At 43.4% G+C, this 24,934-nt stretch overlaps 1 pseudogene; it reads left to right on the top strand.

Annotated features, from left to right (window-relative positions):
- The first annotated feature begins 789 nt into the window (after window positions 1–789).
- Window positions 790–23,978, top strand: LOC134634206 (prothrombin-like; annotated as a pseudogene).
- The last annotated feature ends 956 nt before the right edge of the window (window positions 23,979–24,934 follow it).

Raw genomic sequence — 24,934 nt, forward strand, 5'->3', positions numbered from 1 at the left:
ACTGAATACACACAGGCCTCTATGCTGTTTGTACATTATATGCGGTGTGTTGTATTGTAAGCATATATGCAATCCTTTAGTAGCTTGGGTCACCTTAACTTTCTCAATTGATCGGCCAGACATCACGCTGCCCGTAGCTTCAGACCATTACTTAACTTGACCAAGCTTCAACTCTTTAATAAGCACAAAATGCAATATGGATAACATGAGTACAGTTGCACCTGCAATGAAAGATTATTATGTAATTATGCTCACACCTGAAATACAAACTTTAAGGTAATAAATGCTTTGATGAAAACGATAATGATAAGTGATGCAACAGTAATAATACTGGTTATGAATAGTAACAGTAACAGTAAAATAATATTCTCATCTCCACACTCCTCCTCTTTGGCCTTTGAAAAAGGCCAACACTCATCATGTTTGTCTCACTCCTCGGACCACCCAGCCACCTCTCGCAACGGCATCATAGACCCAGGACCAGTTAAACCAGCTGGCCCCAAGTCCATAGCCCTCTCCAGCAGTTTCACCAATGCTCGTCTGGCCAGAGGGATGAGACAACAACCTATAACCAATATACCTATAAAAGTAACAAGAGAAAACATGGCAGACATAACCACACCCTTCCATTGCCCAAAAACAGACGTCATCCAGTCCTCCAGCACATTATTCACTCCTGAATGTTCATGCATAGTTTTGGATAAACTTTTCAGACTCTCCAGAGCCCCGGTTACAGAGCCATCTGGAGCGGTGTTGTTGGGAATGAAAGTACAACACATGTCACCAAACATGGCGCACACACCTCCCTTCTCGGCCAACAACATGTCCAGGGCCATCCGATTTTGCACTCCTACTAGCGACGTCGGCCCCAGTTGTTCTGCAAGTCCCACCACGGCGTCCCTGGTCAGGTTAGAGAGCCTCAGCACATTATAATGAACATAATTAATACGATCGACATTTTTATTTGGAGTTATCCATATGAACACACTTTCAAATCCTGCCGCTATTTGGTTAACTAATTTATATTCATCAGGAACTCCTATTGAGTCAATCCAGGTAGGCGAGTCCGTTCTTGGGTCATAACTATGTGTACCCGTTGTGCTTCGTACCCTCAACATGTGTCTCCTACGTCTGACTGTCATTGTACGTGTGTCATGTTGCGGAATGGCTTTTACCTTATTCCCTATAAGCATCAATGGTGCTCCTAACCGCACCATAGCACATGTCCCCACACTCCCCAAAGGAACACGCACCAAAAGGGTGTAATGTCCACAGTAATAACCCACCTCTAGCCCATGTACCTATTATTGTGTCTGGGTCACTCACATTATTGGTGGTCCTTCCCGTGAGCGTCCTCTTACACCAACTTGGGTCAATTTCTCCCAGGGTGTATATCACGCTGTCCGTAGAAAATTCAAAACATGTGTAATTATCTTGTTTAGGTATGAATGATCCTGTTTGCATACGTTTATCAATTGGCGGATATAAACTTGACAATGTGGTACAGTCACCTGTGGCCACAGCTTCTCTAGTTAGTCTCAGCATACAATTATAACCCCACTCATCCTCTGGATACAGAGGCGCAGGCTCAGTGAACAGACGCGGCCTAGCTGTAGCACAGGCAACACAATCATCTACATGCTGTTCCCTAGCATTTTGAGCCACCCAGTCCAGCCAGAGATTACTGTCACTGAATCCGGTGGCACGTTCAATTAAATCTTGTGGTTTCAGGCGAGTGTAGTCGACTACAACTACCTTCCTGTCTGAGTTTTGGTTAATTTTAATCAGTGATGTCCCATTGTCCCTTAATACAGGCCTTGTCGGTTTAGCTTTACTAAGGAAATTGACTTTTATTAACCTCTTTGGATCTACCCCTAGAGTTTCCACACCGAGAACTAAATATACAGAGTTTCGACGCCACCAGTTCCCCATTGACAGGGTCAGCGGATTCTGGGTCGGACTATAATCTCTCTGAAGTTTTAGCTCATTCTCCGGCCCCTGCTCCACATTAGTGCAGAGGTTATGCCAGCCTGACAGTCTTCCCGTTCCATTCTCTCCACACTGGTGAACAACACACTGAGATCCTTCCTCCACTTGGGGAAGTAATTCATTCCCTCACCAAAAGTTGATTCTGTACATCTGGACATAGCGTTTTCAGTAGGAGAAACGTTTTGTCACTCATCCATGAATTGTGGTACGTCCTGAGATTTGATTTTCACCCAGCTGTCATCCACATACCTGAACCAATGACTTGGTGGTTTTTCAGGGTAGGATAGCAAAGCCCTCTTTTCCACTTCTTCGATGTACAAATTGACCACGATGGGTGAAACTGGGGAGCCGATGGCACACCCATGTTTCTGCCTGCAGTACTGACCCTTGTATGTAAAATATGTGGAATGAAGACACAGTTAAAAACACACATGGTCTATGCTGAGAGTGGTCCTGTTGCAGAGGTTGGGGTCATCCTGTAATTTCAATTCAATTCAATTTCATTTATATAGCGCCAAATCACAACAGCAGTCGCCTCAAGGTGCTTTATATTGCACAGTATATCCTATAATAATACATACAGAGAAAAACCCAACAATCATATGACCCCTATGAACAAGCACTTTGGCAACAGTGGGAAGGAAAAACTCCTTTTTAACAGGAAGAAACCTCCGACAGAACCAGGCTCAGGGAGGGGCGGGGCCATCTGCTGTGATTGGTTGGGGTGAGAGAAGGAAGACAGGATAAAGACATGCTGTGGAAGAGAGACAGAGATTAATAACAGATATGATTTAATGCAGAGAGGTCTATTAACACATACTGAGTAAGAAAGGTGACTGGAAAGGAAAAACTCCCCGGCAGCCTAAGTCTATTGCAGCATAACTAAGGGAGGATTCAGGGTCACCTGGTCCAACCCTAACTATATGCTTTAGCAAAAAGGAAAGTTTGAAGCCTAATCTTGAAAGTAGAGATAGTGTCTGTCTCCTGAATCCAAACTGGAAGCTGGTTCCACAGAAGAGGGGCCTGAAAACTGAAGGCTCTGCCTCCCATTCTACTTTTAAATACTCTAGGAACAACAAGTAAGCCTGCAGTGTGAAAGCGAAGTGCTCTAATAGGGTGATATGGTACTACAAGGTCATTAAGATAAGATGGGGCCTGATTATTTAAGACCTTGTATATGAGGAGCAGGATTTTGAATTCAATTCTTGATTTAACAGGGAGCCAATGAAGGGAAGCCAATACAGGAGAAATATGCTCTCTCTTTCTAGTCCCTGTCAGGACTCTTGCTGCAGCATTTTGGATTAACTGAAGGCTTTTCAGGGAGTTTTTAGGACATCCTGATAATAATGAATTAGAGTAGTCCAGCCTGGAAGTAATAAATGCATCAACTAGTTTTTCAGCGTCACTCTGAGACAGGATATTTCTAACTTTAGAGATGTTGCACAAATGGAAGAAAGCAGTCTTACATATTTGTTTAATATGTGTGTTGAAGGACATGTCCTGGTCAAACATGACTCCAAGGTTCCTCACAGTGTTACTGGAGGCCAAAGTAATGCCATCCAGAGTAAGAATCTGGTTAGATACCATATGTTTTAAGATTTTTCTAAGATTTCTAAGATTACTTACGAACTACCTCCAATGTTTCTGTGACTCTGATGCAAGTGAAGAGAGATGTAACATCGTACGAGACCATGGTTTCATCTGCCTCCATAATGACATAAGATAAGATAAGATAAGATAAGATAAGATAAGATAACTCTTTGTCATTGCACAGTCATACATAGTACAATGGTACAATGAAATTGGAAAATCTCTCACCTTCTCAACAAAATCCAGGGTGTTCTGGATATGGTGTTCAGAGCTGCCTACCAGCGGGTTGAAGCCAGAAACTTGGAGATGTTATAGGTGACCGAGTTGATCATACAGACAACCGGTCTTAAAGGTGCATCCTGTTTATGTATCTTCGGTAAACCATACAGACTTGGTGTAGACTCCCCTGGGTACAGCCTGTGGTATGAGGTCCGGTCAATAGCCTTGTCTTGTTCTAACTGCTTCAGACAGTCTATCACCCTCTTCCTGTAGCCACTTCCTGGGTCTCGTTTCAGGGGCTCATAAGTATTTTCATCACTGAGCAGTAACAAAATTTTCTCATGATAGTCTTTCTGGTTTAGCAATACTGTGCACCTACCCTTGTCTGCCGGAAGGATGATAATGTTGATGTCATCACTAAGTGATGTGAGTGCCTTCCTCTCCTCCATGGTGATGTTGGATGCTGGGGGCTTTGCATTGGTGAGACAGGCCGAAACCTTCGTCCGTAGTTGCTCTGCTTCTACTTCTGCAATATTGTTGTTTCGAATTGCTTTTTCTGTGGCTGTGATCAGTTCCACTAGCTGGATTTGTCTCTGTGTCACAGCAAAATTAAACCTCTTGGCAAGCACTTTTTTCTCTGTTTGGGTGAGCTGTCTGTCAGACAAATTCTTCACCCAGTTGTCCACATCCTCGGTGTCACATCCTTCTCTCTTCTGGCTGCTGAGGACACTCTCTGTATTTTGCTGTGGTTTCCAATGAACAACAAGTAAGTCAAACTTCCTTTGTTGCCTGTCTTACGTTTCTTGTGCTGTGCTGTGCTTCTCAGTGAAGTCAAAGACCTTTTTAAGGGTATTCTCATCTCGAAGCAATGTAAGTCTCTGTCGGATCCGCTCCTCTTGAGATTTTAGCACGTCGATGGTAAAATTTGTTTGCCTCACCGGTTCATTAAGCAGCTGGTGCTGTTCCTACTGGAGGATTTTTGTTGCCCGGAAGGCTTTAACTGTAGAGCTCATTGGCAGACTTTTAGGAGTAATCCTGTTTTGTCTGCATCTGAGGCTGAATCTCAGGTGGTTCCTGTAATCCGCAATCTTACGTGCTGTTTGCTCATACTGACGTACAAGCTTTAGGCAGTCCTTGCCAAAGTAGGTTAAAATGTCTTGATGTATGCTCAATCATCCAGGTAAGTGAATCTACAAAAGTTGAAGTAAAGGAGGCCATTTACGTGAAAAGGGAAAGACCATCTCTGAATGGAGGAGGGGGCCTAAGGGTACAGCTGTCACCATCTTACAATGTTGTGATTGCAGCCATTCCCCAACTCTCTGTGAATGGTACTCATGGCTACTGATCAGTGGTCTTTGATCAGTGGTCGTTGATCAATGTGCATGAGAATTTGCATTATAAAGATTAAGGAACTGACCTCCCAGCCCATTGTTCCTTCAGTAGCCTGGTTTCAGTCATTATACAAATGTACTGTTTATAAGATTGGGGAAACCTGCAGTCAGCTGAGACAGAACAAGTCACTTGAATGAGTGATGAAATGTTTCTCCCACTGAAAACGCTATGTCGAGATGAACAGAATCAACTTTTGGAGATTTACTTAACTGGATAATTGAGCATGCATCAAGATAATTCATTCCCTGTTTTCCTGTGAGTCTTCAGAGAGTATAACGCTTCAGAGCCAGGCAGCAATTTGTAGCAGAATTTCTGCAGAAATCCTGATGGTCGTCCAGAAGGACCATGGTGTTTTACCAAAGACCCATCTGTCCAGAAAGAAGCCTGCAGAGTACCAATATGTGGCAAGTATCTGCTACAGCACCATTTTAGGCTTCCATGTCAACACCTAACATGAGCTGCTCACAAGTCACTGAATTTCTTTTGTTTATACATCACTGCTGAACTCTTCTTACATCCTGGAGTGTTTCAGTGCTCATATAAAGTCTAGGATTATATTTCTCTGTAGTATGAGCTCCAAGTTCTGCCAGCTGATCTGTCTTTTTTTTGTTAAAGGTGAAATCTTTGCCCCACCCACTGTGGCCACAAAACCACACAGACCTCTAGTGTGCTTGCCCAATTATGGTATAGAATATAATGGGGACCTAAGTGTTACTATAGGAGGTCACCCCTGCCTGCAATGGTCATTACCGGAGGTAAAAACCTTCAGTCGGGACAAAGAGTTCATCCCTGAAGTTCAGCTGCCGACCAACAAGTGCCGAAATCCTGACAGTGACTTTGAGGGCCCCTGGTGCTATGTAAGGATTGCTGGAAATATAACAATGGACTACTGTGACCTGCAGCTATGTGGTGGAGTACAAAACAACAATCCACTATTACACAAATCCTCCTGTTTACCTGCCCCTTACCTTTCCAACTGTCCACTGTTTCTTGTAGAGGATCCGCCAACTGTGACCGAAGACAGGGAGCGCTTCGTCTTAGGTCAGGCCAGGAAAAATCTTTTCAGTCCACGCACGTTTGGACAAGGAGAGGATGGTGAGTTCACTTAATGGGCAGTGACAGCAAGCATCACGTAATCACTGTACCCCAAAAAGCTGAATGAGTACTACTCAAGAAGCAATATGTCTGTGAAGGTTCTCAGTCATCCAGGTCATCGTAGTCTAAGGAGCTTGGAAAGAAAAGCGTCTGGATTTCTTAAGGTTTCTTGAAGACATTCCTCTCATCCGAGAAGCTTCTTCAGTTCTAGGGTTACATGGTGGAGAGCCCCAGATTTAAACCCCGTGGGAGTAACCCCTTCATTGACCGCCTTACAAATCACCGCCTTTACCCAGGGGATGCACACACGATCAGATTTGCACACTGTTAGACCTCTGCCTTACCACAACATACTTCAAATACAACGAAGGCTTCTACAGACAAAAACATGGCTGTGCCATGGGCTCCACGGTGTCACCTATTGTAGCCAACCTTTACATGGAGGAAGTGGAAAGGAAGGCTCTTCGCTCTTTTAAAGGGAGAGTACCCAGCCACTGGTACAGATATGTAGATGACACCTGGGTCAAAATCAAGACACGAGAAGTGGAATCCTTCACTGCTCACATTAACGCCGTGGATAAAAACATCAAGTTCACCAGGGAAGACACAAAGGACGACTGTTTGTGTTACACCCCTGAAAACAGGGGGAAAAGAATCACGAGAGTGATTATGACTTGCGTCGCTCTTGCAGTAGTTTATTGCAGTGAAAATGAACAGAAATATTTCACATTCTGTACTGCTTAATGTCACATGGTGGAAGAAAAAGACAAAATAATAAACCAAGATACTAAAGTGCTTACTATATATACCAGAACAGGTTTCCTGACAAAATGGCTGACAATAGCGGCGTTTTTAGCTCCTGCCGTTATCTTACTGGCCATTACACAGTACAAAACTGAGGCTCAAAACCGCCACGTGTATGTGCACAAAACTGTAATACAATGCTTCTAAAGCTTACAAACCAGTGAAGGGTTACCTCTTAAATATCTTAACAGTGTACAAATTGAAAATATATCAGCCTTTAAACACTTTTACCTGAAAACAGGGGGAAAAGAATCACGAGAGTGATTATGACTTGCGTCTCTCTTATCTATGTCTATTTTAGTGAGGAGAACGCGCGAAAGCCCCCTAGTGGAGAATAGAGACACTGCTAATCGATCCCAGAAAAGGCTTACTAGCCGATCACTGAGATATAGATTGCAGTTCTCTTAAGTAACATAAAAGCCATTAATATAACATGAAAAATAATAAACTCTTAACCATTTTCTTACCATATTTACATTATTTTTGTCCTTATATCAACTGATATGAATTAGTATTAACTAGACAGTTTTATATGCAGTAGTCCTTCAACAGTAGTCCTTCAACCTGTTACATTTGCCTTTCCTGGACTGCGCTGTGCACATTGAAGAGAATGGCAACCTCAACATTGAAGTTTACTGGAAGCCCACACACAGGGACCAGTACCTCCTCTTTGACTCCCATCACCCTCTGGAACACAAACTTGGAGTAATCAGGACCCTACACCACCGGGCAGAACATGTTCCCTCTAAGCCTGAAGGGAAAAAGAAGGAACACACACATTTAAAGGAAGCATTTAAAACATGCGGTAATCCTAATTGGGTGTTTATAAAGTCAGCAAAGATGCACAGAAAAGAAGATCAGACACCAGCGAGGGAGGATAAGAAAAACAGATGCAACAACATTGTCATCCCCTATGTAGCCGGTGTATCAGAGAAACTCAGGAGAGTTTTCTCCAAGCACGACATCCCAGTGCATTTCAGATCCAGCAACACACTCAGACAGAAATGGGTTCATCCCAAAGACAAAACTGGTGGTGTATGCTGTACAGTGCAGCGAGGAATGCCCAGACCTCTACATTGGAGAGACCAAACAGCCACTTCACAAGCGCATGGCACAATATAGAAGAGCCACCTCCACAGGACAAGACTCAGCGGTCCATCTGCATCTAAAGGTCAAAGGTCACTCTTTGAGGATGCCAATGTTCACATTTTGGACAGAGAAGACAGATGGCTTCAAAGAGGAGTGAAAGAAGCCATTTATGTCCACTGTGAGCGACCATCTTTGAACAACTATCTGCCATCTATAATCTAGTTTTGAAATCCTTTCCCAGACGCCTTAACGCCCACTCACATCCTGGGCCATCTGACCTCAGGAAATCACATGATAGGGTGGGGCTAGGTTTCACAATGAGCTCACCTGAAACCCTGGCTGATTGTGACCCACACCGGTTTCACACCTTGACTCATGTGATTAGGTGGGTCCTTTTGTCCCTCTTTGGGGGGTTACTCCTACAGGGTTTATACTTGGGACTCTCCACCATGTGACCCTAGAACTGAAGAAGCTTCTCGGATGAGAGGTGAAACGTCTTCAAGCAACCTAAAGAAGTCCAGGCGCTTTTCTTTCCAAGCTCCTTAGGTTACTCAAGAAGCAGGTGATTAATCTAGCCTTTTAATATTTTCATTATATTTAACCATCTTTCAAAGTTTTATTTGGCTTCTTGTGTTGTAGATTGTGGACAGCGTCCCCTGTTGGAAAAGATAAACAAAAGTGATAGAAACGAAGCAGGCTTATTTTTCAACTGGTGGTGTCGTCCCATTGGGTGTGATGACGTTGAAGAGGCCTCGGCTCCATGGTAATGTCACTAGATAAACATGATTTTAACCTCCTAGGACCTGGCATCCACATATGTGGACATCACATTTTGGGTTATTTAGACCAAAATACTCAATTTTGCTCTACAAGGGCCTGATATCCACTTACGAGGACATTATACTGCTACTGTTCTATCAAAATTTTAAACAAATATCCTCATATGTGGCTCTTATTTTTCTTAAAAACAAAAATAAGGTAAAAAAAAAAAATCTGGTAATTCTTTGTTTTTACATTCATTGGGCCGCAATATGCCCAAATATCAAAGAGGAATTAAAAATGCATGCCATGGAAGAGTTTGGGTCTTAGGAGGTTAAGGATGATTTACAAAATCGCTCTGGAGGTCTGTTAAAATAGACCAGACTCCCATCCGGAGAGTAAAAAAATAATATGAGATTTACTTAATTTATCCCTATCAGAAAACTGCAGCGCTACAGCAGCCAAAACATAAAAACAGGTAATAAATAGAATACCACAAAATGGATAAATGGCACCGGCAAAGTCGGCTGTCTGCTTCGGCCCAACTTTTTCATTCTTTGCTGATTTTTGTTACTTTCTGTTCCGTCTGCCTGAATCTTGAATGGGTATTATGGAAAACACACAAATTCGCTACAGTAGAGATACTCTTTTTTCGATTTGTTTACAATTTACAAACATTTCGTCGTGTTTAACTCCGGACCCAACCTGGCCAAGGGAGATCCTGAGAAAGAACAAAGGATGCGACCCTAAGCGACAGCAACGAGGGAAAGAAGCTGGCATCAGGATTAGGCTAGGGGCTTGCACACACCGTGCACCCATGGCCAGTATCCTGCTAGCCAATGTTCAGTCCATCGAGAACAATCTTGATAACTTCAGGGCCAGAGTCAAGTTGCAGAAAGAGTTCGGGACTGCAACATCCTCTGCTTCACCGAGACATTGCTGAACCCAGTGATACCTTCTTGGCCTTTTTACCTTCATACGCTTGCTCGCCCTATCTGGAAATTTGAATCATTAAATGTCGCTCTGTCTATCTTCCTCAGGAATTCACTGTGGTCGCTGCCTGCACTGTTTATATTCCTCAGTCTCTGGACTCTGCCTCAGACTCTGCCTCTAGATTATTGCACACTGCGTGTTCTACAGGGTGGGCCATTTATATGGATACACCGTAATAACATGGGAATGGTTGGTGATATTAGTCCTGTTTGTGGCACATTGGTATATGTGAGGGGGCAAACTCCTCAAGATGGGTGGTGACCATGGTGGCCATTTAGAAGTCGGCCATCTTGGATACAACTTTTGTTTTTTCAATAGGAAGAGGGCCATGTGACACATCAAACTTATTGGTAATGTCAAAAGAAAAACAATGGTGTGCTTGGTTTCAACATAACTTTATTCTTTCATGAGTTATTTACAAGCTTCTCTTTGTTCACAGCCATTGACATGTCGAAGAGGTTAACACGTGAGGAGCGGATCGAAATTGTGTTGATATCTGGTGAGACCACGACGAGACCACCCATCTCCCATGCTACAGTTAGCAAACTGCTTGCTAAGTTTCGTGAAACTGGTTCAGTGTTGGATTTGCCAAAATGTGGACGCAAGAAAACTGTCACTAATGAAGAAACATCAGTGGCTGTCCTAGCTTCACTCAGCAAGAGCCCACAGCGTAGCACTCGCCGCATGTCACTGGAGAGTGGCATTAGTCGAACATCCCTTCGGCGGATATTAGCTACTCACAAATGGCACAAACTCCAGCTACTGCAGCATCTCAACGAGGATGACCCAGATCGGCGCACAGAATTTGCAGAATAGGCAAAACAAAAAATTGGAACAGGACCCTCTGTTCACGCAAAAGATTTTGTTCAGTGATGAGGCAAACTTTTATGTGAATGGTGAAGTTAACAAACAAAACCACCGCTATTGGTCTGACACTAACCCACATTGGATCCCTCTGAGACTGTTGGAACAACAAAAGTGATGGTTTGATGTGTTTCCCTCTATATGCACTGAAGCTGGCACGTTCCCTGAGTTTTTCCAGCAAGATGGTGCACCACCACATTATGGGTGCCAGGTCCGAGCATTCCTAGATGAACAGTTTCCAGGAAAGTGGATTGGTCGTCGTGGGCCAGTTGAATGGCCCCCAAAGTCTCCTGATCTGACCCCCTTAGACTTTTATCTTTGGGTCATCTGAAAGCAATTGTCTATGGTGTGAAGATACGAGATGTGCAGCACCTGAAACTACGGATACTGGATGCCTGTGCTGGCATTCCTCCTGCGGTGTTGCTATCAGTGTGTGAAGAGTGGGAGAAGAGGGTTGCATTGACAATCCAACACAATGGGCAGCACATTGAACACATTTTATAAGTGGTCAGAAACTTGTGAATAACTCATGAATGAATAAAGTTACGTTGAAACCAAGCACACCATTGTTTTTCTTGTGACATTACCAATAAATTTGATGTGTCACATGGCCCTCTTCCTATTGAAAAAACAAAAGTTGTATCCAAGATGGCCGACTTCTAAATGGCCACCATGGTCACCACCCATCTTGAGGAGCTTGCCCCCTCATATATACTAATGTGCCACAAACAGGACTTTAATATCACCAACCATTCCCATGTTATTACGGTGTATCCATATAAATGGCCCACCCTGTACATGTAGCCAAGGCTCATCTAAAAAGGTCTATGGATATGTTCCACAGAGAGCAGTTAAATATTGAGGCCAAAGAAATATTCTGCTTGCAGGAACATGTCTGTGATTACACAATCTTGCCCTCACAAACAGTGCAATCCCGACACATTTTCTCTTTCTGCTCAGATTGGTGTCTCTGCTCGAAAACTCCTGAAGGGTGGTACAGTCAATGAGTGTCCTTTGTCCATGGTTTACTGGTTCTTAATCAACTCAGCGAGTTCATTAACAATAGCTGGAACTGTTCAAGTTTTTTTCCACTGTAGATCCAACAGAGTTACAGGCCTCAGTCTGCCCATTAGAACTGTTAGAGCAAACACTCAGTGAAGTTTCTCCTTTGCCAAAAATATACCGAAAAGAAGAAATATCAATGGCTTTGTCAGTGTCTTGACAATGTGCTTAGAAAACACACCAAGCAATAAAACTTGATTCCTGCCAATCAGAAATACATAAAAGAACCATTAAAATACAGACTGTTTCTGTCACCTTTTCACTCTGTTCATATCTCCAACTCATTTTCAGGCAGGTGATGATGTATAAGCGTAGCCCACAGGAGTTTTTGTGTGGAGCCAGTCTGATCAGTGATCAGTGGATCCTCACCGCAGCTCACTGTATCCTTTACCCACCCTGGAACAGGAACTTCACCGTCAATGATATACTGGTCCGCCTTGGAAAACACAACAGAGTCTAGTAAGAAGGCGTGTCTGTCTTAATTATCATTACTTTCAGTTTGAAGGCCAGTTGTTATTGTTTTACTTTTTTTTCTAGTTTTGAGCGTGGCATTGAGAAGGTTGTGGCAATTGATGAAATCATTATCCATCCAAAGTACAACTGGAAGGAAAACCTGAACCGTGACATTGCTCTGCTGCACATGAGAAGACCGGTCATGTTCACCAATCAGATCCATCCTATCTGCCTGCCCAGCAAGACAGTTGCCAAGTTGTAAGACAAACACAATGTTTGCAACAAACTACAAGTTCTCTAGTTCCGAATAAATGCTTTAATTATATTTCTCACACAAATCAAACAGGTGAAAATATGTCTTTTTCCTTTTGTCTAGCTTGTCACACATTATTGTTTTCTTTCTCTTTAGGACCGAGTCTCTGCCCAAAGTAAAGGAGTTAAATCATTACTGCGGTGAAAAACACCACCATAGATTAGTTTACAACTGACTGGTAGACCTATAGTGCCTATTGGAAAAGCTCTCAATTTATCGCTATCCGTGCGACTCATCTACACGGACTAAACACAGGCATCCAAAATTAGCTCGTCCTGAGGGTGTGAGCTTAACTTGTCTCAAAGACCAGATGAGGAGCTAAAACATTCAGACTGGGGGTTTTACCTTTAGGGTACTGCACTGACATGAGCCTTGTGTAGTACTGTCATATAAACAAAACTGAACTGAATGGAGAGTTGAATTGCCAGTTCTGTCATGTGATCTGGAGCGTTTCCATGTGGGCGAGACTCTGAGTCAGACATAGAGCTCACTGGGGAGATTATAATGTTCATATGTTGTTGAATACTGCTACTAGTGATTTGGGATGTATCAACACAGTTTTTTATTGTACCAAAGAATTTGCTTGAGATATTGAGTAAACAACAATTAGATTGAATCAGGTGAGGTCCTCAAACTTGGTCACATAGCTATTTCTACTTAGATATTGATTTTCATTTTCTCCAGTTGTACTGCTGTGGTTCAAAAGATTCTTCAGAACCCACAGATTCCTCCTGTATTATTGGAAAGTCTTAAGTAATGTAAAGGCTGCCCCCCCCTCCAAAAAAACCCCAAACAAAAACAAAACAAAAGAAAAACAAAAAAACAAAGTTTTTAAAATATGGTCAGAGACACTTTGGTTCCGTGAGGTTTATACTATAGATCGTGACAGGCCTTGTGATGTGGTTGACTGATATTTCTTCCAACAGTCTAATGTCTGGAGGATTTAAAGGCAGAGTTAGCGGGTGGGGGAAACTGAAGGAAAGCTGGAACCCATCAGTGAGAAATTTACCAACAGTCCTTCAGCAAACCCATCTACCGATAGTGGACCAGAACATCTGCTGCAGCTCCACTTCAGTCAGGATCACAGACAACATGTTCTGTGCTGGTAAGAAAGAGTTTCCACATTTGTCCAACAAGAAACAAACAACCTTGTTTATATTTGATTTTTGGCTGGTCCGACCGTGTGGTCCTGAATAAACCCATGGTGGGCTGAGATTTCACTGCTGTCTTAAGATCTCATCAGCTGTGAGCTGTACTGAATGGAATTTGGCTGTTTCTCTCAGGATGATCCTGTTTCTCCTGAAGGTGTCATAGTTTCTCTGTAATTACAGTCTCTGTGTGTTTCAGGTTACGGACCGGACGAATACAAACGTGGAGATGCCTGTGACGGAGAAAACGGGGGACCTTTTGTGATGAAGGTGAGAATCACAATATAAGAAGAATAAATGATGGGTTGTATCTTCAGCAGCTGTTGCTAAATAAATTATGAGACCTACTGGTGGGAAAACATGAAAGTGATATTATGTTTTAATTAACACATAGTAATAAAATATGTACACTCTGTATTAACTCTTAAATATAGAATTAAATTAACATTTATATTGGAAATTTAATGTTTTCTTGTTTAAAAGTTGAACAGCAATGTAATTAGACATTATTATTTCTGACATGGTAAAATTGTTAAACATTCCCTGAAAATCTGTCTGGACATTTAAAATTTAAAGGCATAAAATATTTAACCACAACCCAAATATATAAAATTACTGAAAATGCAAAAATGTTTTGATTAGGAAATGCCAATAATTGGTTTGACCGGTGCCAATGTCATACAGCCATGCTGTTTAGTCCCATATGAAACATATGGGACTAAACAGTTGTTGTTCTTTGGAATGGACATTTTTTCCTGGCAGGTTAGCTTAGCTTAGCTTAGCGATAATGTACAAACAGAAGATGTCCAGGGCGATAAAACATACAGGCTATCCTTCTTAAACAAGAAATATCCTGTAACTCACCAGTCTTATGAACGCACACTCTCAACGAACCCCACATAAACTGCCCCCAAGTATAACTTGTGATTCACACTGCCTCAGTGAACACCATTTTTCATCCCAGTCAAACATTACTCACAAAATAGCCACGCCCTCTAGTGGCGGGGTAGAAAACGGTATCATAGTCCTGCCTTCAGAACAGCTGCGCCCAAACTTGCACCCGCAAGTTTGTAGAATGCAGTTTATTGTTCATCTGGTTCTGGTACTGCAGGTAGTCGAATAAGGCGGCTCACTGGTCGTGCATAGGTATGGTCTTTTACTTTCACTTCTGCAGACCAGATCAAACCATCAGCTCCGGGGAATACCCTGCTGATGTTCCCAATAGGCCATGATGCTCTGGAAAGTTGGGGATTCACTATCATCACCACAGTGCCCAGCTGGATTGGAGAAGTGTTTCTCTGCCACTTTGACCGTGTCTGCAGTGTAGGCAGGTAGTGGCGTATTAACTGTGTCCAGAAGTGATCGGATAACACCTGACAGGTCCTCCATGGTCGTCCTCCAATGAGCTCTGAGTCGTGGTATATCACTTGGGGCAGGGAAGGGTCTAGCCGCCCCATAAGCAACAAATTTGGGGTAATGGGGTCTGGGTCAGCCACGTCTGATGATATGTACCCCAAAGGTTTCGAGTTGAGCATGGATTTTCCTCTTTTACAACCTATGAGCCCAATGTGGAGGTCAGAGCTGCCTTTATGGACCTGATCTCTCGTTCCCAGGATCGTCCAAAGTGGGGAGAACTGGGAGGGTTAAATCGAAACTTGATCTGATGCTCTGCTAACTTGGCTTGCAAAGAGGGATGCAGGGCATTAAAAGTTTCCTGGAGATCGTAATCCCCACCTTGGAAATTTGTTCCCTGGTCACACAGTATCTCAGCTGGTTTCCCACAGCGAGAGACAAATCTTCTTAATGCCTGGGTGCTCTGGCCACTGGTCTTGATGTAGCTGCAACACAGGGGCCCACATGCCCATCGGGACTGGACTATGAGGTCTTTTTAGCCTCTTACCCCTAGCCCTTAAGAGCCCAGACCCATTTTTTACCGTCATAAAAACTATGGGAGAGTCAATTTTGAAACATTAACAGAAACTGTCCTCAATGTGTAAAGGGGCGGTGACACCTGTGTCACTGTGGGTGCTTAAGGGCTAGTTAGATCTGGGGTAATGTGACAACATATATATGTTGTCACATAACGCCAAGACTGGCTGTCTGTCAGTTCCTGGATCTCAGCTATCCGAGTTCCCAGTAACACCTTGAAATGACAGGACTCTGACTGGATCCATGTTAGGACAGTGGTGAAGTCTGTCCATAACACCATTCTGCATAGTGGTAGGGTGAGCTCTTTGGTCAGCAGGCTAGCAAGTTGAACTCCAGTCAAGGCTGCACATAGTTCCAGGCATGGCATGGATAACTGCCGTTTAGGAGCCACCCTGGAGCAGGCAGTCAGGAAAGCAACTTCCACCTTTCCAGCAGCATCTTCTGTCCGTAGGTATGCAACACTTCCATATGCCTGTTGACATGCATCGCAGAAGATGTGCAACTTGTGCCTACTGTCGGATTTGTCCAGCTCTGGGCTTACATAACAACATTGTAGACTGATGTTGTCTAGATGCTGCAGCTCACCTTCCCATTCGCTCCATGCAAAGAGCAGGTCACTTGGTAACAGGGGGTCATCCCACTCACGCTTTTTGTCCCGTAACTGCTGGACTAGTACCTTCACCCTCATTGTGAAGGGGACGAGAAACCTTAGTGGGTCATACTGACTTGCCAGAACCCGGTAGATGTTCCTCATGGTAGCAAGATTACTCTCCAACTGCCTGGACTTGTAGTGCAGAGTGTCAGAGAAGCATATCCAGCGCAGACCTAGAGCAGGTTCCTGAGGGTCCATATGAGTTTGATTTAGCCACTCTACGCTGCTCTCCAATCTTATCTCCTTTGGTAGATGGCTAATGAGATCTGGGGTGCTGCTGGCCCACTGTCAGAGCTCAAATCCTCCCTCCGATAATAGTAGTTTGTCCACAACCTCTGTGGCCACATCTGGAGAAGAGAAGCTCTGTAAATGTTAGGATGCCTGGGTCGTTGCCCCAGAGTTTTGAGTTTATTACATTATTTATCATTTCTAGTTTTTGGTTTCTTTGTCAGAGTTGTGTCTTCTGGTTTCTGTCTGTAATCCATAGTTGCTGTCTCCCCTGTCTGCTATATCCCCGTGTCCAGTCAGTGTCTGTGTCTGCCTTGGTCCCACGTCTCTGTTCCCTCTGTTGCAGTGCCTGCCTGTGAGTCTGTGTCTTTAAGTTCAGTCTGTGTTATGTTTCCTGTTTTACTTTGGAGGTGCATGTCTTATGTTAATGTATCTGGTTTTGCTTCCCCTGTTTCGTTAGGCCTGATTTGCCCCAGCTTTCCCTCCTGTTGCCCATTCCCTGATTGCTCCCTCTGTGTATATAAGCCCTGTGTTTTCATCTGTCCGTGTCGCGATATACCCTTATGCCATGCTGTGTGTTTTGTCAGTCTTCCTGTGTAAGTTTATTTTGATATATCCAGTTATGTTACATTTGAGTTTAGCATTAAAGCTGTTTTGAGTTCAAGTTTTACCTCCGAGTGTCTGCACCTTGAGTCCTCCTTGAGTCCTCCTACTACCACTCCTGCCTGCACACAGCCGTTCCATAACAGTAACCAGTTGTCAACATAAAAATTCCTCTCAATGGAGTCACGCACGTGATCTCCCTGGTCACTGTGGTCATGTACGTGTCACTGGAGTGCATAAATTGGACAGCATGGTGAACATGTTATCCCAAAGGGGAGCACCTGCCATTCATACACCTTGGGATGGGTGTCTCTTTGCAGATCACGCCAGATGAAACGTAGTAGCAGCCGGTCCTCAGGCAGTAGTCTCACCTGGTGGAACATCCCCTTGATGTCACTGCTAACTGCGATGGAGCGTTCTCGGAAGCGTAGCAGCACACCAAGAAGAGAGGCCCCCAGGTTTGGGCCTGGTAACAGCAGCTCGTTAAGGTTCTGATCCCTATAGGTGAATGAGCAATTAAACACCACACACCACATGATTCTTTGCAGGCCCTTATTTCCTCTTCACTTATTTGCCTCACATAGCCTCACAAAGCCATCTCTGCTTGATAAGCTTTAGCCTTCTCTGGGCCTCGACTGAGGCGCTTCTCCGTACCACGTAAAGTGGGGGGGTACTGCGTCTAGTGGCACCCGGAGTGTAGGCATATCACTGACATGCAGAATGGGGGTTGATTATCTGTTTACTCCCTCGACATTCAGTCTTGTTGTCTTTGCCTCCAAAAGCCTCATAGCTTGCTCTTCCCTCCGAGACCATGTCGCTAGTTTCTCACATTGATATGGGAGAGTGTCGAGTTGCCAAAGCCTCTCTACTTTACTATGAAGCTCTGATTGAGGTGATGCAGTTGCGAGGAAGAGGCATTGTTATGGTGGAGCAGAGTGCTTAAGGGAGGGGACTGGTCCCTGTACTACCCAACCAAGTCTAGTGTTGACTGCAGCTGGTCCTCCAGGTAAGCCTAGGTCAGGGGTCGGCAACCTTTCTGATGACGAGTGCCATTAAAAATTTTCTCAGAAGTCAGTGTGCCATATGACTGCATTAGCAATAAATTTAATAACGCTCTATAGTAACAGTTACACACTATATAGAACCACTTTATAGAAATATATTTGTTGTCAGCTATCAGCGAGTAGTTATCAGCTATTTTGAAACAAAAAAAGACACTTTTTATCCATAACAAGAACTCCATAACAGCAAATGAACTGTACAACAGAAAATGCAAATGCTATTTATGGTCTCCTCACAACAATGATATGAAAAATAAACTGAGCCAATATGGCATGTTTGTTAATACACATGTTAATCTGATCTCTGGTCTCCCACTCAGAGACACAGGTCTCAGAATGTCCAGTATTCAGACGGCTACCTGAGCACACTCTTCATGTGAGAGAAAATCTGCTCACACAGATATGCAGAGCCAAATACGGTCAATAAGGCCTCTGCAATGTTCTGAAGACAGTTAAACTTGTCAGGTAGTGATGTCCAGCAGGTGAAAATGCAGCTCCATGAACACGCACAGCTGTGGATTCCAGCTGCTTCGATGTCGCATTAACTGGCATTAACTCAGCCAGTTAATGCGAGACAAATCCAGCTGCTCATTAAAGCTTTCTGGTTTGATCAGAAAAGAAAACATTGGTCCATACAACTGAAAGTCCCGAAAACGCATTGTGAATTCTGTCTCGAGTCTACGGATGTATCCATGTATTTCCGTGGTGCTGATGCTGTGCTGAGCGTAAAGGTCCTGAAGCATTTGAAGTGTTGGAATGTGGAAATTTCAACATGGCTTGAAAAAACTGCCAGCTAGCAACGTTCATCTCACCAGTAGGCTAAGTTATTTTTAGCCAATTACAAGTTGAATCTAGTAGTTGGGGTTCTTAGCTAAGATACCGTCATTAAGAAGTGGCACAACTGATGTGTGTATGCGAGCTAATTTGTGATGTGCACCACTGGCCCGGCCATTAATTTTTTAATACACCTTCTCAGATTAATTCACTGAGTGTCGTGCCCAGGGCTGGACTGGGACAAAAAATCGGCATTTTGACTAGAGACCGGCCCACCAGGTATTAAAGCCATAAAGCCTTTGAATGAAAACAGACGCTGTTGTGACAGTGATGTACTGTCTTGTTGGTATATGTATGATTTCTATACATTGTACATCAGATAAAAACGTTGGTTGTAAGCTTCAGATAATTATTTTTTAAAGGCTAGATATTTTAAATGAGAATAAGAAAGAAAAGTATTTCTTTGTGCCCCCCTTTCTCTGTTAATGCCCTACCTGTCCCCCTGGCAAAACTTTGCTAGACCCGCCCCTGCACAGTTACCAGCTGTTAGCTACATAGAAAAGGATCCTGGTGTTATTTGTCTCTCAGAAACAGTTCATAACTTCCCTTCAACTCATTCATGTGACCTAAAAGGTAAACCTGTTTGTCCATCACCTGTTCAGCTCTGATGGTTCAGTAAGGACATCTCCTGGTTTCATCTTCATATTTCCCTCTCACCACATATCCAAACCGACATCATGACCAGCAGCTTTACAGCTGTGGCTCCAGCAAACATCAGCTGATACTAGAAATTAATATTAAATAAATTCTAACAACAGCTGATCAAGCTTAAACGTGCTGCTGTTGTTTAGTGTGACATCTGGCGCTTTCCTCTTTCTGGCGCAAAGTGGGCGATAAACAAACAAGAGAGAAAAGCCGATTAGCTGATCATTGATCAGTTTCATGATTGAAGTAGAAACAGGAGAGGGAGGGGGAGAGAATGAGAGAAGAAGAGGCAGCTGTCCAGCAAAGACACAGAATAAATCCAGCTTTGTGTCTGTTTTCCATTCTAGCTGAATTCCAGGACAAACTGTTCCTTTTCAGCTCAATACGAAACGCGTAATATTTTCTCTGAATACGAGATGATTCCATTTTTTACGGGACGGTTGGCAACTCTACTAACTAACCTTATGAATAAAATAAAGTTCACTATCAGTAACATCATAGCACCCACTCAGCTGTATAGAAACTCCGTCATGCTAGCTTGTTATTGTAACTGACTGTAAAAAGTCAGCAGAACGAAAATAAACTACTCCTAAACTTGGTTTATATCTGATCCAGATAGACTGCAGGTCATAACTTCTTACCTAAAGTTCAGTTCACCTGACACTCAGACTGGCAGCCGCCTCGGGTCGCTCCTCGTCCTGCCTCCCCTTTCTGTCATCCACCTGCTGGCCTCTGTGGAAGCTCCGACACAGCCACCACCAAACAACTGAGTTATTTTTACACACCGGCCAGCATCTCGCCAATCCACCACCTTTCATTGTTTATACCGTTACAAAAAAAAAAAAAAAAAATCATCCGCCCATAAAAGCGAAAAATCGCCATCGGCCCACCGGGCAAATGCCTGGCATGCCCGATGACCAGTCCAGCTATGGTCGTGCCATCAGTTAACCCTTCGCGTGCCAAGGGTTGCCAGCCCCTGGCCTAGGCGCACAGGTTTGATGGGCGTTAGTAAAGGCTGGGCATTTGTGAAGGGCTGTAAGGGAAGCCTTCTCAAGTGTCTATATTTCTGCTGAAGTGCTTTCACATGGTATGAATGTTCAGCCAAGCCTAGGTCATCAGCGGCTCTCCCAGTGGTGAATGTTCTGGATGGTTGGCTGGGAGGGGAGACTGACGGTCACTGATCTCCACTCTCTTGAATGACCAGCTCATACTGCAGCCACTCTGCAAAGTCTCTCAATGATGGTATTCCATCTTTCTGTGGGTAAAGGTAGTGGCGGAAAGCAGCTAGACATAGCTTTCGTTAGTCTAGCAACATGAGACCCACATTGCAGCTCTATGTGTCCATCTTCCCCAAGTTGCTCTAACATGCCGAACAGAGCACGGACTCTCAGTGCAAACCTTCTGAATCCAGTTGTGTCACCTGGACAGATGCTGGGCTCATCCATAAACTCTGTTATTCTCTGCAGTGACCGCTGGTGTGGCTGACCATAATGTTTAGTGAGTGAGGCCATCATGTCAGAGTAGGGGCGAGGTGAGTTACTGTAGGAGTCAGCAATTAAAAGAGCTTCTTCAAATTTTAGATGGTCACATAGGACCTGATATTTGAGCTTCTCGGTTCCATCAAAGGGGAGAATATTGTGTAGGGCAAGCCTTAATCTAGCAAACTGCCTGGGATCACCCTTTGTGAACTCTGGGATGGAGGACGATCGTCCTCTGTAGGTCTTCTCCTTTACAGCTATGGCCGTAGTGGGAGCCAACACTTGTTCTTGGGGGCAGCATGTTCGCGTCGAAACTAGGTCCAGCTAGTGATCTAGATAAGAGGGTGGACTGTGGCGCACAAGGCTGAAAATCAGGAGCTTCAGTGGCTGAGGGTTGCTGTAACTGTAGCTCTTGTAAGGGCTGGCTAAGCTCTTGTGCAATGGCTGGTGGAACAGACTGTACCTCTGGTAGATCAGGATGATCTCTCGGGAGAAAAACTGGAGGTGGTGGTACTGGCCGTTCTTCAGCTGCATCCTGTGTGGAGGATATATTGTGCTGCTCTGGTCTCAGGGGAAAAGGCTGTGTAGTTAGAGGTGTGGAGACCCAAGTGTCATCAGCTGAAATGTAGCCCCCTGGTTGCTGGGCAGAATGTAGGCGAGTGGATTCCAATGTGGTGACATTGTGATCCATCTGCCTCCTCATGTCTCCTACCATCAGCTGAACTTGCCTATTGTCCTCCTGCAGTTGCTGTACAATTTTCATGCATCTCCTGTGGGATGCTGGATGACACTGGTGTCTGTCCTGCAGCTCCAATAGAACCAGGAGTCTGGGTGAGGGGCGTTATCTTGGCGTATCCCTCTCTAGTCTGCTGCTGCTCCAATGTTGCAGTGGGTGGCAGTGTGTAGCCTTCATACTAAGTCATCCATCGTGGCGGACGCACAGCCCTCCGTGGACAAGGCACCTGCTCTCTGGGTGTCATAATCCATCTTCACTCTGTAATCACCTCATCTGGCTTGAAGGACCAATTTTGTTGTGATGATTTGTGATATGAGGTTCAGTTCTATGGTGGTGATCGCAGGGTTTGCACAGGGTCAAGTGCCACTATGACCCTCCAGAAAATGACGAGGCCAGGTGATGATCGTTCAGCTCTTTAATGGCAGATTTAGTGTGGGTGTGGGTATGTGTGTGTGTGTGTGTGTGGGGTTCTACAAAACAGAATGAACAAACAGAACACAAATTACAATCAAATATAGACAACAATAATCACTATATAACAAATTACAGCCACATATTTGTCTTATAGGCCTTACTACTAAGCTGGGGGCCTTTACTTATAGTTTGAACCATATTTGGCAACAAAGAAAATAAACATCTTTCTATCACTTAACTCTTGTGCCCCACTCACTTATGATGCTAAATAAAGAAGGCAAATACACATAATAAATCACCAAATCAATACCAAACTCAGTTTGGCCTATGCAAACTTAGCTTAGCTTAGCTTAGCGATAACTTAGCTTAGAGAAAATGTACAAACAGAAGATGTCCAAGGTGATAAAACATACAGGCTATCCTTCTTAAACAAGAAATATCCTGTAACTCACCAGTCTTATGGACGCACACTCTTAATAAACCCCAAATAAACTGCCCCCAAGCATAACTCATGATTCACACTGCCTCCATGAACACCATTTTTCATCCCAGTCAAACATTACTCACAAAACGGCTGCGCCCTCTAGCAAGGCAGAAAACTGCATCATAGTCCAGCCTTCAGAACAGCAAGCAAAATGAACAAAATGAACAAAAAAAATTCTCCTTAATTTCTGTCAAACAATGCTGTATGACATGTTTCCAGCGGTTGTTATCATGGTTGCTAGGCAACCTGAGCAGCGCCACGGAGGCTAGGCCGTCCCATTTCACAAGCCTCTCACTTACGGCCTTCTCGGTCTTCCAAGGATGCAGACCCTGGGGAGGTGTAAAACTAAGTACAGTGACCAAAATTTTTTTGTTCATTTGTTTGTTTTAACATGAGCTTTGTTTGATTTGATAAGTATCTGAGGCTGCGACCACGGGACTGTAAAAACATGATTGTTGGGCTTCATTTCTGTACTGAACAGTCATTTTAAGATTAGCTAGTAAAAAACAATTTGCTAATGTTGTTCATGAGGACCATGACAAAATAAAACAGGAAACGTAGACAAGACAATACCAACTTAACAGACTTAGCAGACGTGATAAACTAGAGAAACACAAAAACCAAGGAGCCAATGATAAATAATGGCTGACTTTAACTTCAACTAAAAGTCAAATAGGAATAATACATAAACTGTAATCACAAATCTAACATAAGTCAAATACAGAATACACTCAGAGCGCTGGGTCAGAGCCTTTGAGCAATAGCCAGCCTTTGACAATAAAGCCTCACAATTAAGAGATGTTTGGCATTTTTGCTTAAAAAAAAAAAAAAAAAAAAGTTAAAATATTTATTGATAAATACTGATGTTTTTTCTTTCTTTCAGCTCTGAAAAGTCCTTTCCACTATTTACAAAATGTTCAATCTAAGAACTTAATATAGCTACCTTTGCAAACAATGATTTTTATTTTGAAACTGTTTTCCTGTGCAGCACCCAATAGAGAACCGGTGGTATCAGATCGGCATCGTGTCGTTGGGCGAGGGCTGCGATCACGACGGGATGTACGGCTTCTACACTCACCTCTTCAGGATGACCAGGTGGATAGGCAAAGTTATCGAAAACACGAGAGGAAGCGATGATGAGTAGACACAAGCCCGTCATCGACGTCATTCACTTAACATTCAGCCCTGTTAAGCAACATGGCCAAAATAAAGCTCGTCACCGCATTGTACCCTGGCCTCTGGTGTCATACAAGCCTTGGTTTGACCTGCAGTAATAAAAGTTAGAGAGTTAAAGCTCCATCACAGCAGCTTATATACGAACAAAGATAGAAAATCAAACTGGCAGCGGGAGTTTAAAGTTCACACTCAGAGACAAACAAGACAGCATGAACGCCCATCTTTACATTTAATAATAATAATAATAACAACAACAACAACAACAACAACAACAATAATAATAATAATAATAATAATAATAGCTTTTTTAAGTGTGCCTATGCCAAGAGGCACACTTATTACTATTCCTCAGATTTATTCAGTGTGCCTACACTGTAAAATCTAATATTGTGTTTAATTGAAAATATTAAGTAGGCTGAACTCAATTTTTATTAATTTGTTATTAGAACTCAATTTAAGTAAGTTACCAGTACTTTTTATGCAAAAATTTATTTGAGTTGTCTTAATTTAGAAAAACTAAGTAAGCTGGAAGTTTTGCTTCTCACTGCGGAAGGATGAAACGATGTGGTTTGAAAATGCCAGGTCACTACCGTCCTCCTCCCTAGCACGGATCAGTCCAGATGTTCATGGTGCCAGCATTTTTTTATGGAATATGTTGAGCAAACCTGGAGAAGCTTCAGCTCAAGAGATTATTGTTGTCATTGCTGTGGATCTTTACGTGATACACTGACTTGGTGAGTAAATGTTTACTCTCGTTCAAACTGATTTTGTGGCTTCTCTTAGTTTAGTACCAGGTTTACAATCTTGCTAGCTAGTTAGTGTTAGCCTAGCGTTGCTGCTGCCGCTGGGCTCATGTTACTTAAAAATCAACACCACAGCCTTCAAAACCTTATATAAAAATATGTCTGTGAAATTTTCTGTTGA

Source organism: Pelmatolapia mariae, linkage group LG9, assembly GCF_036321145.2.
Source record: "Pelmatolapia mariae isolate MD_Pm_ZW linkage group LG9, Pm_UMD_F_2, whole genome shotgun sequence".
Classification (NCBI taxonomy): Eukaryota; Metazoa; Chordata; class Actinopteri; order Cichliformes; family Cichlidae; genus Pelmatolapia; species Pelmatolapia mariae.